The sequence below is a fragment of the Myotis myotis genome, unplaced genomic scaffold, assembly GCF_014108235.1.
Source record: "Myotis myotis isolate mMyoMyo1 unplaced genomic scaffold, mMyoMyo1.p scaffold_m19_p_10, whole genome shotgun sequence".
In the NCBI taxonomy this organism is placed as follows: domain Eukaryota; kingdom Metazoa; phylum Chordata; class Mammalia; order Chiroptera; family Vespertilionidae; genus Myotis; species Myotis myotis.
In genome coordinates this window covers 4,859,302-4,875,127 of record NW_023416314.1, presented here as the reverse complement: position 1 = coordinate 4,875,127, position 15,826 = coordinate 4,859,302, and the positions used below count along the sequence as shown (strand labels likewise).

Here is a 15,826-nt window from a genome sequence, read left to right as displayed (position 1 = left end):
GTGGATAGAGCATAGGCCTGTGGACTGAAGGGTCCCAGGTTCGATTCCGGTCAAGGACATGTACCTTGGTTGCAGGCATGTCCCCAGTGGGGAGTGTGCAGGAGGCAGCTGATCGATGTTTCTGACTTTCTAACCCTCTCCCTTCCTCTCTGTAAAAAATTAATAAAATATATATTTTTAAAAAACCCCACAATATTCTAATCTGATTACAATTCTAGAGATTCCATCCTGAAGGACACAAAGGGGTGAGTCCTGGATGGAGAAAGCCACGCCCAGCTCTGTTCCTTGAGCAGGTGCTGATGACTGGGCCTGCACATCCGTTCTGCAAGCAGCAGCCCCCAGAAGAGCGCACTTACCTCACAGGAGCCAGCACAAAGCGCCAGGCTGCCAGGAAGTGCCCATGTCTTTAGAAACGGGGTTCTCTCCAGCATGTGCCACATCTCCCCGCCCAGAGGGAAGGCCACAGCTTCGCCCAAACCATCTGTATTTGGTTACCTCCCAAAACAGCAGCCCTTGCTTATTTATTTTTGCATAACTGTAAACAAAAACACGTTTTCATTTAAAAAAGGATTTTCTGGTTTAAAACTCTTAAAAATAAGCACTCTTCACCATTATTTCCATTATTGAAAATATAGCTCCTTAGATTGAATATTGCCTTCAAAACATTTTAAATTAAATATAGCACCCTTGCCTGGCCGGTGTGGCTCAGTGGTTGAGTGTCGTCCTATGAACCAGGCGGTTACTGTTAGATTCCCTCCAGAGCACATTGCCCCAGTTGTGGGCTCGAACCCCAGTGTGGGGTGTGCAGGAGGCAGCCAATCAATGATTCTGTCTCATTATTGATGATTCTATCTCTCCCTCTCCCTTCCTCTCTGAAAAAAAAAAAATGTAGCGCCCTTGAAAATTAAGAACAAACAACAGTTTGCTGTGCTCTGACATAAAGGATATAGGGAAACTGAAATACAGCCCTGCCTACGTTTCGGGCCAGTGAACTCGGAGCAGACTGTCCGTGAAAACCAGCTACACTGAAGACAGATTTATAAGAAAGAGACATAAGACTAATTAAATCCCGTAGCATAGACAAGAAAACAAACAAACAAGAAAATCCCCAAGTGATCTCTTTTTAAGAGAAGCTTCAAAATGATAGGTTTTTACTCTTTCCTTTGCTATGTTGTGTTATAACTTTATTTTTCTGTTTCCCCACTGAACTGTGAGCCTCTGGTTTATATGTAGACTCCCTGACACTTTGGCCAGACATGTCTGGGTGCTGGAGACAGAGCAGTGCATCGTGGAGGTGAGAGCCCTGGTGTCCAGCGCTTATGTTCCCAAAGAGGGAGTGGGGGGAGGCAGACAAGGAAGCTAACTGGTAAATAGGAGACTCTCTGATAGTGACAAGATCCACTAAGGAAATACAACTGCGTAATGGAGAGGAGAATGCCTGTGAGACAATGAGTATCTGACTAAACACTGTTTCAACAAGAGGGTTCATCAATCTCACTAAGAGGTTCCAAGGCCAGTACTCTGGGAGGGATGGTGGCTCAGCCCTGTGGGAGGGATGGTGGCTCAGCCCTGTGGGAGGGATGGTGGCTCAGCCCTGTGGGAGGGATGGTGGCTCAGCACTGAGGGAGGGATGGTGGCTCAGCCCTGTGGGAGGGATGGTGGCTCAGCACTGTGGGAGGGATGGTGGCTCAGCACTGAGGGAGGGATGGTGGCTCAGCACTGTGGGAGGGATGGTGGCTCAGCACTGAGGGAGGGATGGTGGCTCAGCCCTGTGGGAGGGATGGTGGCTCAGCACTGAGGGAGGGATGGTGGCTCAGCCCTGTGGGAGGGATGGTGGCTCAGCCCTGTGGGAGGGATGGTGGCTCAGCCCTGTGGGAGGGATGGTGGCTCAGCACTGAGGGAGGGATGGTGGCTCAGCCCTGTGGGAGGGATGGTGGCTCAGCCCTGTGGGAGGGATGGTGGCTCAGCACTGAGGGAGGGATGGTGGCTCAGCCCTGTGGGAGGGATGGTGGCTCAGCACTGAGGGAGGGATGGTGGCTCAGCACTGAGGGAGGGATGGTGGCCCAGCACTGAGGGAGGGATGGTGGCTCAGCCCTGTGGGAGGGATGGTGGCTCAGCACTGTGGGGGGGATGGTGGCTCAGCACTGAGGGAGGGATGGTGGCTCAGCACTGAGGGAGGGATGGTGGCTCAGCACTGAGGGAGGGATGGTGGCTCAGCACTGAGGGAGGGATGGTGGCTCAGAACTGAGGGAGGGATGGTGGCTCAGCACGGAGGGAGGGATGGTGGCTCAGCACTGAGGTAGGGATGGTGGCTCAGCACTGAGGGAGGGATGGTGGCTCAGTACTGAGGGAGGGATGGTGGCTCAGCACTGAGGGAGGGATGGTGGCTCAGCACTGAGGGAGGGATGGTGGCTCAGCACTGAGGGAGGGATGGTGGCTCAGTGTCCGCCAGCGCTGGGCCCAGGTGGCATCTTCCCGTCTGTGGGTGAGTCATTCGTGGTTGGAAATCTCTTTCAGATGCCCCCGCAAGTGTCTCATGTCTTGTTGCCCAGGACTGAGTAAAATGCCCGCCTCTAGACCAGTTACAGAGAAAACAGAAAGGCACAGGCATATTCCTTAAGATGTGTTAAAAGAATGAACAAATTCTTAGATAACAACAAAAAGAAAAATAAAGCTCATGGATTCCATGAATGAGCCAGCAGCTCTGTCATCCTAGCAATCCGTTCCCCCACCTCCACCCCCACCCCCTCAGCTACGCACATCATCCTATTTTCAAATTCTGACTCGGCCACTTCCTAGCTGTTTTTCCTGGGGCAAGTTATCTAGTTCCTCTGCACCTCAGCCTCCCCATCTGTAAAATGAAATTAAACTAGAACTTCTTGTCAAGAGAATGAAAATAAATGGCTACCTATAAAGGACCTAACAGTGGTCGGCAAACTCATTAGTCGACAGAGCCAAATATCAACAGTACAACGATTGAAATTTCTTTTGAGAGCCAAATTTTTTAAACTTAAACTAGATATGTAGGTACATTGTTATTAACTTAATTAGGGTACTCCTAAGGCTTAGGAAGAGCCACACTCAAGGGGCCAAAGAGCCGCATGTGGCTTGCGAGCTGCAGTTTGCCGACCACGGACCTAGAACAATGCTTAGCACTTAATATGCACATACTTCTCTACTGTACGTTATAATCCTTATTTCATCATCTCCACTTGTGGTGTTAGTTGCCAAAGCGGCTGAGAAGAGATGTATTGTTTCCAAGAAGGAGAGATTTCAGTTCTGGGCTGCAGGTGTCCAGGCCTTTTCCTGGCAATGCCCTCCAGAGGGGCTCTGCTAAAACTCAGCTTCTACACCACAGGCCACCAATTCCTTCTCGTTTAAGAAATATTCAGCAAACATGTATGTAGTACCCACACCCCTTTCCTACCTGAGGAACTTGGAAGGCAAATAAAGCCCCCGTGTCAGCCCGCTCACGGTCCTGGGCTTGCAGTCACGGTAGCATCCCCTGTTTCCAGGCACTTCCCAGGCGCGCTGCAGGCTGCAGCCCGGTCCCACCCAGAGCCCACGGTGCCAGCTCTGCTCAGGCTGTGCTCCAATGGGCGATGGGCGTGAGTCGGTTTGGCCTGTCTTGAGAAAGGCTCTGCTCATGCCAGTTCTGTTTGGCTGCCTCAGAGAGTGCTGGTTTCCTCCCAGCGAGGTAGAGGATGCTGCTTCTATTCTGAGCGTTAGTACGCTTTTTCTGCAAAGGGCCATATAGTAGATATTTTAGGCTTTGCAAGTCTTATGGTCTTGATGGAAACTACTCAAGTCTACAATTACAATGAAAGCAGACCTAACAATATGCAAATGAAAGGGCAGGGCTGTGTTTCAATAAAACTTTATTTACAAAAAGAGGTCGATGAATGTATTTGGCATTTGGTACAAGGGTTGTAGTTTACTGATGCCTGATCTTGTCCCTGAAGCAGCCTTGCTTGTGCCCAAGGTTTTACAAGGTTTCTCATGGACATTCTGGTTAGTTTCAAACATCAGTCCTGCCTACAGGAGCTCAAACCCAGTCCAGGCTGGAAGGGGACTAACGGAACATTGTTTCTCCACGCTGTAGCCACGCTCCATCACTCTCCCCTGCTGCCTCCCCCAATCAGAACTCCTCCCTCCTCCCCAGTGTGAAGCATTCAATAGTTACAGACAGAAAATGGGGGGCAGGGGGCGGGGGAGAAGCAGATGAAGCCAACTACACTAACAGTTTTCAAACTGCAAGTTGGCCTTCAATAGCGTATCATAAAATCAACTCAGTGCGCCACCACAGTCATCTGGAAAAAACAATAGAGAGTAAACTAGAAGACAAAATTCCCGTTGTAGCATTTCGCATGGTATTATTTTGTGAAGTTTTGTATAATTACATATATATATATTTGTTACTACATCATGATATATAATATATATATTACTTCAGCTTGTGATAAAAAATGTTTGAAAGTCACTAGGCCAGCCGTGGGCAAACTACGGCCCGCGGGCCGGATCCGGCCCGTTCGGCTGTTCTATCCGGCCTGCGGAGCCGAAAGAGCGGAGGGTTCTCTTGCTCTCCCCTCCGCTCCTTCACCAGCAGCAGTGTTAACATGTATTAGTTCACACAAACACTCCATCCATGCTTTTGTTCCGGCCCTCGGGTCCAGTTTAAGACCCATTGTGGCCCTCGAGTCAAAAAGTTTGCCCACCCCTGGACTAGGCTGTACTCCGGGTTCTGGGACTCATTCCCAGTAGCCAACATTTTCCTTTCAAACAGAGATGAAAGGCGTGGCCCTGTTCTTAAATAACCCCAAGCCACGGGGACACGGACAGGCACACCGTCAGCATGGGCACGGCCAGGGCTCGGGATGAGTCAGCACACAGTGCCGGAGGGGGTTGTCAGGAAAGGTGCTGTTTGCTCTGGGTCTTGTGAGCTGACCAGGGGTGTGTTTAGCAGATGGGAGGCGGGCAATCGCCCTTCTCATAGGTCTGTTGTCCAACTGAAGCTGGGACCTAAGCAGATATTTGGCTGCTGGTCTTGTGTTTGTTTTCCTGAAGTCAAACAGACAGACCCAGGCACTAGCAAACACTGGCTAGGGGTCACTCTGGTACTTACTTATAAATACCTTTGACCACTGACCCAGCACAGAGTTTTTTTTGGTCCACTTTCCAGGAAGATGTTCAGCAGCCTCACCCTGAGCAAACTGTTAGGATGCGGGAAGATGCGGGTCCTGTAATCTCCTGGGCGAGGACCGGAAGGGAGCGCTGTTAACAAGGCTGTTCACTGCTGGGTGCTGTGCAGCCCGACCAGCTCGGCCTCTGTCATGCCCATCAGCTGGCTGTCAAGAGGAATGAGGACACGTCCATGGCGGGACTTACCAGGCAGATCTTTAGAAGCCGGGACTGCCCCCTCTCATTTTAACCTCAGGCAACTGGAGAATGCGACATGACCACTAAGTCTTGTGGAGGCTACGAAAAGGTGGGAAAAGCTCAGGATTGCAGGATAGGCCCGGCCAGTGTGGCTCAGTGGTTGAGTGTCGACCTATGAACCAGGAGGAGGTCACGGTTGAATTCCTGGTCAGGCACGTGCCGGGTTGCGGGCTCGCTCCCCAGTAGGGGGCGTGCAGGAGGCAGCCAATCAATGATTCTCTCTCATCATTGATGTTTCTAACTCTCCTTCCCTCTCCCTTCCTCTCTGAAATCAATAAAAATATATATTTTTTAAAAAAGATTGCAGGACAGGTGCTCGCTTCAGCAGCACATATACTAAAATTGGAATGATACAGAGAAGATTGGTGTGGCCCTGCTTAAGGATGACACACAAATTCATGAAACATTCCATATTAAAAAAAAAAAAAAAGATTGTGGGACAGAAACTGTGTGCGAATCTTCGCCTTATCGCTTCCTTGCTATGAAAGCATCCTTCCACCTGTCTCCAACAGCCACTGCTCAGGACGACTGAAGTCAGATGAGATGCCTGTGAGGCCATCTTGGGACCTGGTAAGTTATGCATAGCTATGAGATCGCTTCGGTGTTATTAACCCTGTCTAGGCAGCCGCTGTGCCCCGTGTTGCTATATTCATTAAGATTCCTTTCATGACCTGAGTGGGGTGGACTTCAAAAGCTCTTGTAAAGCTGGATCGCGTCATGGAGAGGCTCCAGCGCGCCTAGGGAAACCCACCCTGCACACGCTTCATGTCTAAGTCAGCACCACGCACCTTTATGGCTCCTCGGTCAGTCAGGAGGTGTTTGCTGTGCCTGCTGGGTGCCAGGCATTGGCCTTGAGGGTGGAGGATGCAAGACTGAAGGTGACGCAGCCTCAGGGGATTATGTCGCTGTGAAGGAGGCCAGAAGGTGATGTGCTCTTACAGAGCCTTCAGATAAGTACTAAAGAGGAGGAAAGGAAAGGGAAGGAAAGAAAATGAAAGGAAAGGAAAGGGAAGGAAAGAAAATGAAAGGGAAGGAAAGAAAATGAAACGAAAGGAAAGGGAAGGAAAGAAAGAAAAGAAGAGAAAAGAAATACTAGATGTTTTTGTTTCTCAAGTCAGGTTGTCCTTTCTGAGAGAGGGCAAAAACAAAATGAGAAAACAAAAACAAACAAAACCCCCACCATGGCTCAGGTGTTTAAGAAAGATGACCACAGCCCTGGCCGGTTGGCTCAGTGGATAGCGCATCGGCCTGCGACTGAAGGGTCCAGGGTTCAAGTCCAGTCAAGGGCACATGCCAGGGTTGTGGGCTCGATCCCCAGGAGGCAGCCAGTCAATGATTCTCTCTCATCATTGATGTTTCTATCTCTCCTTCTCCCTTCCTCTCTGAAATCAATAAAAGTATTTTTTTAAAGAGAAAGAAAACATTTAAAGAAAGACGATCACAAAGACAAACAGGGGGTGAGTGGAATAAGAGGCTGTCCACGTATTCCCAGTGGAGCAGGGACTCTCTCCTCCTCGCCCACCACTTGCCCTCCCTCTTTGCTGGCAAGTTTTGGGCAAAATGCTTTGCTTGGCCCTCGACAACCAGAAGAGGGCGAGCGAGGCTGCCGCTGGAGCCTTCCTTCCTGAATTTGCCCTTTGCTGCGGCGAGGAATTCAAATTGAGCGAAGCCTTTCACAGCCAGAGCCCGGCCACAGCATATGCTGTGTGCTCTCTGCTCCGGGCTGCTAGGGAAAGGCGAGGGAATCCAGCCTATTTTCCCTTAACAAAAAAAAGTATAATTATTTTTACAGATGCATACATTTAAACATTTCCCCTCTGCCGTCTATACCCAAAATGCAAATTTTAATAAACCATTCAGAGGCTCTGGGCCAGCTAAGCATAAGAAATGTTAAATATTAGATTATGCAGTTAACTCACCATCATCTCCTATTTCCTGTTTATTCAAAGAAGAAACTAAAAGTTTTTGTGCTTTTTCAAAACTCCGTTTTTTATTATTTAAAAAAAATAGTCTTTCTATGGTTTGGGGCCAAACCGTGATGTTTAAAGCTTTAAATTTTACTTCCATAGCGTCTGATGAGTTCAGGGGAAGAGCTGGGGTTGCATTGCAAACCCTCAAGAAATCCCCGGGAATGAAGATCGCTTCTGTGCTGCCCGGTGGAGACCAGGACAGGATTTCCTCCCCGGCAGCCTACTGTCTCTCTCCGCTCACGGGAAAGCCCGCGCACCTTGAAAGAGAAGAGGATAAAACACAAAACTGGGGGCGTAGTTCGGTTCTCTCACTAAGATCGGTAGCAACAGGACCCACTCACTTGGAAGCCCACCACCCTGGGACCGGTCTTCTCCTCTGAGCCTGGCCACAGCTCTCCCTGTGCAACAAGGGGAGGAAGGTGTTTCTGGAAGGCGGGTAAACCGTTTGCTGCCCCCTTCTCCTCGAGGGCCCGTTTCTGCCCCTCCTCACCACCCTCTAACGTTCGGTAAAGGCTGTGGAAACCCCAGTCACTCCATGTGATCCTGGTCCTATAGGATGTATATCTTACTTGTGAGTTAAAATTTACAAAATTAAAAGTCAAAATCTCCTATTTTATAGGTGAAGGCTTCGAAACGGACCTGGGCCAAAGATCCTTCACCTTTCTGTGCCTCAGTCTCTCCTGTGAAATGAGAGGCTGAATTAGCTCCCTATAAAGTCCAACATTTTACAACTTATGAATCAGAGTACGATACCTGTTAAAGTAGAATGCCAACACGCGCCAGCTAGCAAATCCCATTTTTAATATTTAATAGAAATTGGCTCAAAACCCTATCCTTCATGCAACCCATGATTCCTCTACTGTTTCAGGGAATTGCGGGGGCGGGGCGGGGGGGCAGTGACTTCCATTTCTCCTGGTGACCCCTGGATCTGAGCTCCCCCAATCACTGGGTTCTAGTTTGTGAACCATCTCACTTCAGGCACATGCTGATCCTTTTCTGTGTCGCATGACCCTTGACCAGACTCATCCTCATTCTCTGAAATTCCACTGGCCCCAACATGCAAGTATCAGACATGATGGAAGCTTCAAGACAATGGAAGGAGTTCGCACATTAGGGACTCAGCAACTTAAAATACCGGCACCCTCGTCTTCACCTTCTGGGGAGTTTCCCAGTGGTGCGCTCTCTCCACTTGCCCTCACTGTGCCGCTCTGCTGTGCTCACTGGCTTCTTGGCTGCCCCCCGCCACGTCCCCCCACAAAGGCCTGTACCCACGTCTGCAGGTCACTGGCTTCTTCAGGTCCAGACCACACCCCTGGGGCTTCACTTCCCTCAGGCCTTCAGGTGCTTTCCTTCATAGAAACTTGGGTGCCTGTATTTCATCAGAAAGTTCACCCCCCTTTTGGTTTGGGCTCTGAGCTTCCCAGCACCCAAAGCAAAAAAAAAAAGAGAGATATTAGTTACAAGGCTCCCTATACTTACAAATTCCAGACAAGCCAGCTGTTCGGATAAGCTGGACTCGTCCTGGCCCTGCACACTCTGCCCCAGTTCACGGTCGTGGGGGCATTGTGGGGGTCACGCCCACCTGCGGCCTGCGCGGCGTATGCCCGGCTTAGCTCAGGAGGTCACTGTAGCTTTTCAAGACTGTTTTCAAGTTTGAAACCTGAAGAAAAGCACTATTGATTCCTGTACACAAAAAGCATTTAATGAGCGTCAGGAACAGTTCCCGGTGCTGGACAGAGGGGAGCACAGGACAAGCATGGCCCCCGCCCTCCCGGAGCTCACAGCCAAGGTGGGCACAGGAGGCAGGGCAGCCTCAGCACGCTAGTGTGATGAGATGGGGAAGCAGAGGAGAAAACAGTCTGGTCTTGAAGGATCGGCAAAGGCTTCCTGGAGGAAGTGACGCCTAAGGTAAAACTCAAAGGGAAAGTAAGATTTACCTGTGAAAACGGGAGGGAAGCAAGTTTGGGGCGGAGAGAAGAGCAGGTGGGACGGGCCGGAGGAGAGGGGAACACCACCAGGGTTAGTGCCCACAGCAGGTGCTGCAGTGCCCACCCAGACCCTTCTCCAGGCCGCACACCAGCCCCTACCTGCCCGGAGAGCTGGCTGCTAAGGGCTCACAGCTGCCCCTTCTCATCTGGAAAGTTACAAGCCATTACCTCCTCCCGCCCCATCCCCAGGGGGCAGCCCACACACTGGCTGATACTGGGTTTCAAAAGGCTGGTGTTCTTGCTGGAAGTGGGGGTGGGGTGGGGGGTACACTTGTACATGTAGTTTATGCTCCAAGCTCCTTCTCCCTCGTGGATGAGGCCAAGGCTAGGTTTCACCCGAGACCACATCTCGCTCAGCTCCCTCCTCCCTTCGTTAGCGTTTTCCCTGAAGAGCATCCCCTCAGTTAGTTACATGTCCCCAAGCCCCTGACCTGCTTCTCAGGAACCGAAGCTAAGACAATGGCGAAGGGAAAATTGTTGAGACTGAATCCTCTCTATGCACTTGGTTCAAATTGGAGCCCCATTCACCAGTACCTACTTAAGTTACTCCCATTGCCAATAAACATTCTTTTTTTTTTTTTTTAAATATATTTTTTATTGATTTTTTACAGAGAGGAAGGGAGAGAGATAGAGAGTTAGAAACATCGATGAGAGAGAAACATCGATCAGCTGCCTCCTGCACATCTCCCACTGGGGATGTGCCCGCAACCCAGGTACATGCCCTTGACCGGAATCGAACCTGGGACCTTTCAGTCCGCAGGCCGACGCTCTATCCACTGAGCCAAACCGGTTTCGGCCCAATAAACATTCTTATGTGATATTTCCATTTAGCCTTCTGATTACTAGGATCCCAGTTAAAACAGCCCTGATCTAAATTTGCAAGTAAGGACACCAAGACCCAGGAAAGCATGGTCGTTATCAGGGTACATACCTCAAAAAGATATCCAATGTCCTTTGACCTCCTGGGATTTGAGGACACATATCCCAGGATGACAACCAATGATATTCTGAGTTCTGGCAATACACACTCCTCCCACTACGTAAAGAGTCTGTGTTCTGGTTATGACCCAGTCTCTTATGAGTCTGATTAGTGTGAATCAGTGACCAGAATAAGTTTCTGAGCCTGGCCAGTGTGGCTCAGTTGGTTGAGCATTGTCCCATAGACCAAGAGGTGGCCGGTTCCATTCCCAATCAGGCGATATGACCAGGTTGCAGGCTCGATCCCCAGTAGGGGACATGCAGGAGGCAGCTGATCCATGTTTCTCTCTCACATCGATGCTTCTCTCCCTCTCCCTTCCTTTCTCTCTATAAAAAAGTCAATAAAAACATATAAAAAAAGAAAAAAAACGTTTCTGAACCTATAAGACTAGACACTGTCCGACATAATCTAAAATGGTCTCACATGCTCCTTCCTGCCTTTACCCCCTGGAGATCAGGGTGCATGACTTCCCATGGTGGGTCAGAGTGCGAGCTGGAACTTGACAGATGAGTAGAAAGAAGTTCAAAATGCACTGCAAAGCAAAGCAGGGAAACGCCTCTACAGCCAAGGCAATGTTTTGTGTGGGTTTTTTTTTTTTTTTTTTTTTCGTTTCTTGCTCCCAGGCAAGAAGTATGATCCATGAATTAAGGATAATTGTTGTCCTTTAGAAATGCAACTGTAATTATAACAGTTAAGTGCACTTAGTACACTGAGTCCTTACTAGAAGAGTCCATTGTTTCCGTTCACAGAGGGTCCCGCTAGCCGCTTGATCGTCCTCCTCCGGGTGTGGGGCTTACGGAAACCTGGGTCCCGGCCAGCGGGATGCACCGAGGAGAATGGGACATTCCACCTCCAGTGCGATCCAGGGCCCCACCACTCACAGCCCAGGTGAGCTGATGCCCAATCCCCTGAGGGAACCTGTTCTCTCTCTGCCTTTGGGCTCCCAGGCACCAGGTGCTAGGGATCCAGACGGGAAATCAGACATGCCTCAGTCCCTGCCCTCTCTGAGGTTACAGCCTGTTTGGCAAGGATGGACCATAAAGCCAAGCCAAACAATTCCGTGTGAAAAGTGTGAGTAGGGAACATGCACAGGTGTGGTTTCCAGGAGAAAGTGACTTTAAAATATGTATATACTGTATATTAATTTCAGAGAGGGAGAGAGAGAGGACATGAATGATGAGAGAGAATCATTGATCAGCTGCCTCCTGCACACCCTCCACTGGGGATTGAGCCTGCAACCCAGGCATGTGCCCTGACCCAGAATTGAACCACGACCTCCTGGTTCATAGGTTGACGCTCAACCACTGAACTCACCGGTCCGACCGGGAGAAAGTGACTTTGAACCTGAGATCTAAAGGATGAACAGAGTAGGCCAAGCATATGTTGTTGGCGGTGGGTGGGGGAAGGGGACCCGTATTCCAGGTAAAATGCAGCCAAGACCGAGGGAGGGGGGGGGGGAGAGAGAGAGAGAGAGAGAGAGAGAGAGAGAGAGAGAGGCTTTGTCTTTGTTCGACTCAGGTTATATTATCCCGGGAAGGACCAGGTAATGCTTCAAACTAACCAATCAACTTCCCAAGGTTTTGAGGGCTTCTGATGGGTCCACCCCCTAACCAATCCGTTCTTCAGATCTTTGGGGCTTCAGGTCCCCTATCCAATCCAATCCCTCTCCCAGGCTAGACTGACAGGCTTGTCGGGTCGACATTTGGCTCCTACTGTGCATGTGGCTCCCTCTTTATTGTTCTATCCTCCCCCTAGTGATCTTCCTGAAACAAACCGGTGAAGCTGTTTGTCCCCTGGAGTGTGTGAAGCTGTAACTTCCTGAGGAAGCAAGCCTATGCTCCCTAGTCAATTATGCTGCATAACGTCTGGTTTCTTTGGCTCTCTTCCTTTACTAATGTCTAACTACCTACGCCAACTAGCTGAATGACCAAATACATATTTCTTATAGATCACAGTATCGCAGTAATTTATGTGTCTCTTTCTTCCACAAGAGCTAGAGACTACTACGCTGTAAGCTCTGTGAAGAGTTATAATACAGTAAGAAATAACAGCAACAACTAACGGAGATATTGCTATGAGACCTTCCATATGTATTTTCTCATTCAGTTCTCACAAGAATTCTCTGAATTATATACTATTATTCCCACTTTAGAGATGGGGAAACCGAGGCTTAGTGATTATAATAGTACTTGCTTATGAAGTAATGGAGGCAGGATTTGCACACAGGCCGAGTCAGAAGCCCGCATGCTAATTGCTGGACCCGCCTGTGAATTTAAGCTCTTGTGGAGAGACCTTTGGAAAGGAAATACAAGGTCTTCGGCATAATTGGATGGCCACTCATTGGCTTGAGAAGGCAAATGGTCAGGGCTATTATTGTCCGGGAAGGTTTTCTGCTTATGGGCGAAACAAGAAGGTCTCCGCTTGGCGGTGGGACCTATGTGCTTGAAGACAGTGGTATAGGCACCAGGGGCCTGGGGGGTGGGGGGTTCTCGACAGCACCGGGTGGTAGGCTGGTACCAAACAGCAAAGTTGGGGCCCAGAGAGGATATGACCTGGGGTACGAAGGTCCCTCAGGTAGCAGCCAGGAACCGGGTTATGTCCGAAGCGATAAGATCATGCTGCAGCCACCCAGGATCTAGAAGGCACGCATGTTAGCATGAGGGAAGCCCACGGAGGGAAGACGCCTCAGCGCTCATCCCTCAGGGGCTCGGGTCAGAGTGGGATACTCAACCAGGCCAGGCTCTGCGTCGGGTCATCTGCCGTCATCTGCCGGCTGAGCCCGGGCTGCTGGGCCTGAGGAAACGGCTCAGGGATGAAGGAGTGTAGAGAACCGCCACCTCGGTACAGAGGCATCCACAGTCCTCGGCCAGAGAGGAGCTCCTTTCCCGCTGGGGGAACTGAGACTCACAGCCCATTTGCGGCCTGGAGATTCTGATTCTGAACATAACTGCACTTTGTTCAAAAACACGGTCCCCATTCACACCACTAGCCGCTCACAGTCCTCACTGGAGGTCCTCCAGTGGCCACGGGAGTCTAGGGGGGCCAGTGGGGAGGTCTGAGGCTGGAGGAGACCCTGGCATGTCCCCAGTGTCCCTACCTCAGAGCAAGCTGTCAGCCGTTTCCAGGAACAGAAAGGCCAAGGTCTCTAGAGAACAGACCACCACGGCCTGTGCACAAGTTCTCCTGCTGCCAGAGGCGGAGCTTTGATCTGTCTCCCACCCCCACCCCCAGGGAAGATAAAGAAAGAGGCCCCCCCCCCCCCCCCCCCCCCCCACACACACACACACAGTGTCTCCCTCCCAGCACCCTGCCTGCCACTGCTCAGATGATTTCATCTCAGGGAAGACCAGCCTCCCTGGCCAGCGTTCCTAAGGCAACCGGCCTCTCTGAGGAGCCTCAGGACAGTGACAGCCTTAGCACAGCTAGGCGCCACTGCGGTTATGTTTTCACCTTTAACAAATTCTCCTTGACCGTCATTTATATTCTTCAGGTCTGATCTAATTTCTCCTAGGCCTTGGCCTATGGACTTGTGACCATTTGTACAACGAGAATGGATCTGGTCAAAATGATGAAGTGAATGAAATCTGTCTCCATTAACCCCGCACCAGCCAGTTCTCTCCTATTCCAGATCCTTCCTGCTGCTGGGCGGCCGCAGCCTGCGCCTTCGCTCCCTCTCACAGGGTTCCTCTCACTGGTGCGGGTGTTTCGCCCCTGCCACTCGCACTGTTAAGAAACAGTGGATGAATGTGCAACCCAAATAAAACCCGTGGCCCGCCTCCACTGATACTACCCTATAATGAAAATTTTAAAAATCTGACTTCAAAAGCATTGAAAGCAACAAGGGTCTCGTGTCTGAGGTGTCCCGAGGCAGTGGGGCGTGGCTTGTACAACACAAAGCAAGACTTCCTAAAATCCCTCCTTTTGAATCTCCTTCTTCAGCCCCATCCCTCACAACAGCAATGTTTCTCCTCTCTCTTTCTTTTCCTCCCCCAGAGCTCTTCTGCCCCCGGCCCCTGGCTGTCACTCATGTCTCGTGGGGCGGCCGCCCCGCTCTCATCCCCCCCCCCTGCCTCCGGAACGGTCCTCCCTCGGCAGCCCATTTCCTAGGTTTCTTCAGTTTTGCACTCTCCCCAGTTCCCCGCTTGCAAAGTTCTAAGGCGATCAGAGGAAAGGCTCCCGGGAATGGTGTCCCCAGCTGAGACGCTCCTCTCTTGTGTGTGTGTTGGTGAGACATAAGCAACATGCTTTGTTCCCACTCAGAATCTATGGCTGCTTGGAGCTGTGCTGGTGTTTCAAATAGGCAAGGGGAACAGAGGTTTCTTTTCAGGAAAATATTTTATTACCTTACAATCATCTAGTGAGCACGTTGCTTCTAAGGCTTCAAGCTGTTTGCAAAGTTCAGAATCTGACCCCTGACCGCTGTATGAGCACCAGCGACTTGCCTAGATGTTTCCTCCCCTCTGATCACTAGCATCTTTTTTGTTTTTATTCTTTTTTGTTAATCCTCACCCAAGAATATTTTTTTTCCATTCATTTTTAGAGAGGGGAAGAAAGGGGGGAGAGACACAGAGAGAGAAACATGGATGCGCGAGTGACATATCAGTTGGTTGCTTCCCACACATACCCCGTCCAACCAGGGCCGGGAATCGAGCCCGCAACCGAGATACATGCCCTTGAGGGGAATCAAACCTGTGCCCTTCAGCCCACGAGCTGACGCTCTAACCACTGAGTCAAACCGGCTAGGGCTAGCATCTTTTTTGATGCATCGTGCCATTTTATGTCAGCCTGCCCTCGATCCCTCCCTTCTCCAGACTGTGCTCTCTATAATGATTGCCACGACTGTAAACCCCAAAGGCCTAACAAGGAATCTGACAGATGAGGGGTTCTTAAAAACATTTCCTGTATGGATGAATAAAATAATGTGTGAATGAATGAAGAGTTAGAAAACGATTACAGTGTATTTCTAAGCTTTGGTCAAAACTGTTTCAAATCATTATTGTGAAAATTATTACTGCAGGTAAACCGTACACTGAATTACTTTTGTTTTTTTCAGTCTAAGGATTTATAGTTTTTCTTTAATTCTGGAAAATTCTCAGTTTATTATCTCTTGTAATATTTCCTCTCCCTCATTTTAACTATTCTCAACACTTGGAACACCAATTCTGCACATGTTGGAGCTTCTCAGTCCAGCCTCTGTGATTTTAAAAAAAATCTTTATTGTCGAAAGTATTACATATGTCCTCCTTTTTGACCCATTGACCTCTTTTAGCCCATCCCAGCCCCCTGCCCTCCGCCCCAGGCCTTCAGCACCCTATTGTCTGTGTCCATAGGTTATGCATACATGTAGACAAGGTCTTTGGCAACCAAAGAACTTCTATGATTTTATTTTCACTTTTCTATGCATTTATCTTATTTGCTTGCAGTCAGGAAAAGCGGTTTTCTTATGTACCCGG

General features: G+C 49.8%; 1 long non-coding RNA gene and 1 other non-coding gene across 2 annotated transcripts; both read left to right on the top strand.

Annotated features, from left to right (window-relative positions):
• The first annotated feature begins 4,636 nt into the window (after window positions 1-4,636).
• LOC118664310 lies at window positions 4,637-10,025 on the top strand. Its single transcript, XR_004970292.1, has 3 exons — window positions 4,637-5,485; window positions 5,949-6,006; window positions 7,506-10,025. It is a non-coding gene; the product is annotated as an uncharacterized LOC118664310 (long non-coding RNA).
• LOC118665527 lies at window positions 5,749-5,854 on the top strand. Its single transcript, XR_004970646.1, has one exon. It is a non-coding gene; the product is annotated as a U6 spliceosomal RNA (small nuclear RNA).
• Window positions 10,026-15,826: the final 5,801 nt, after the last annotated feature.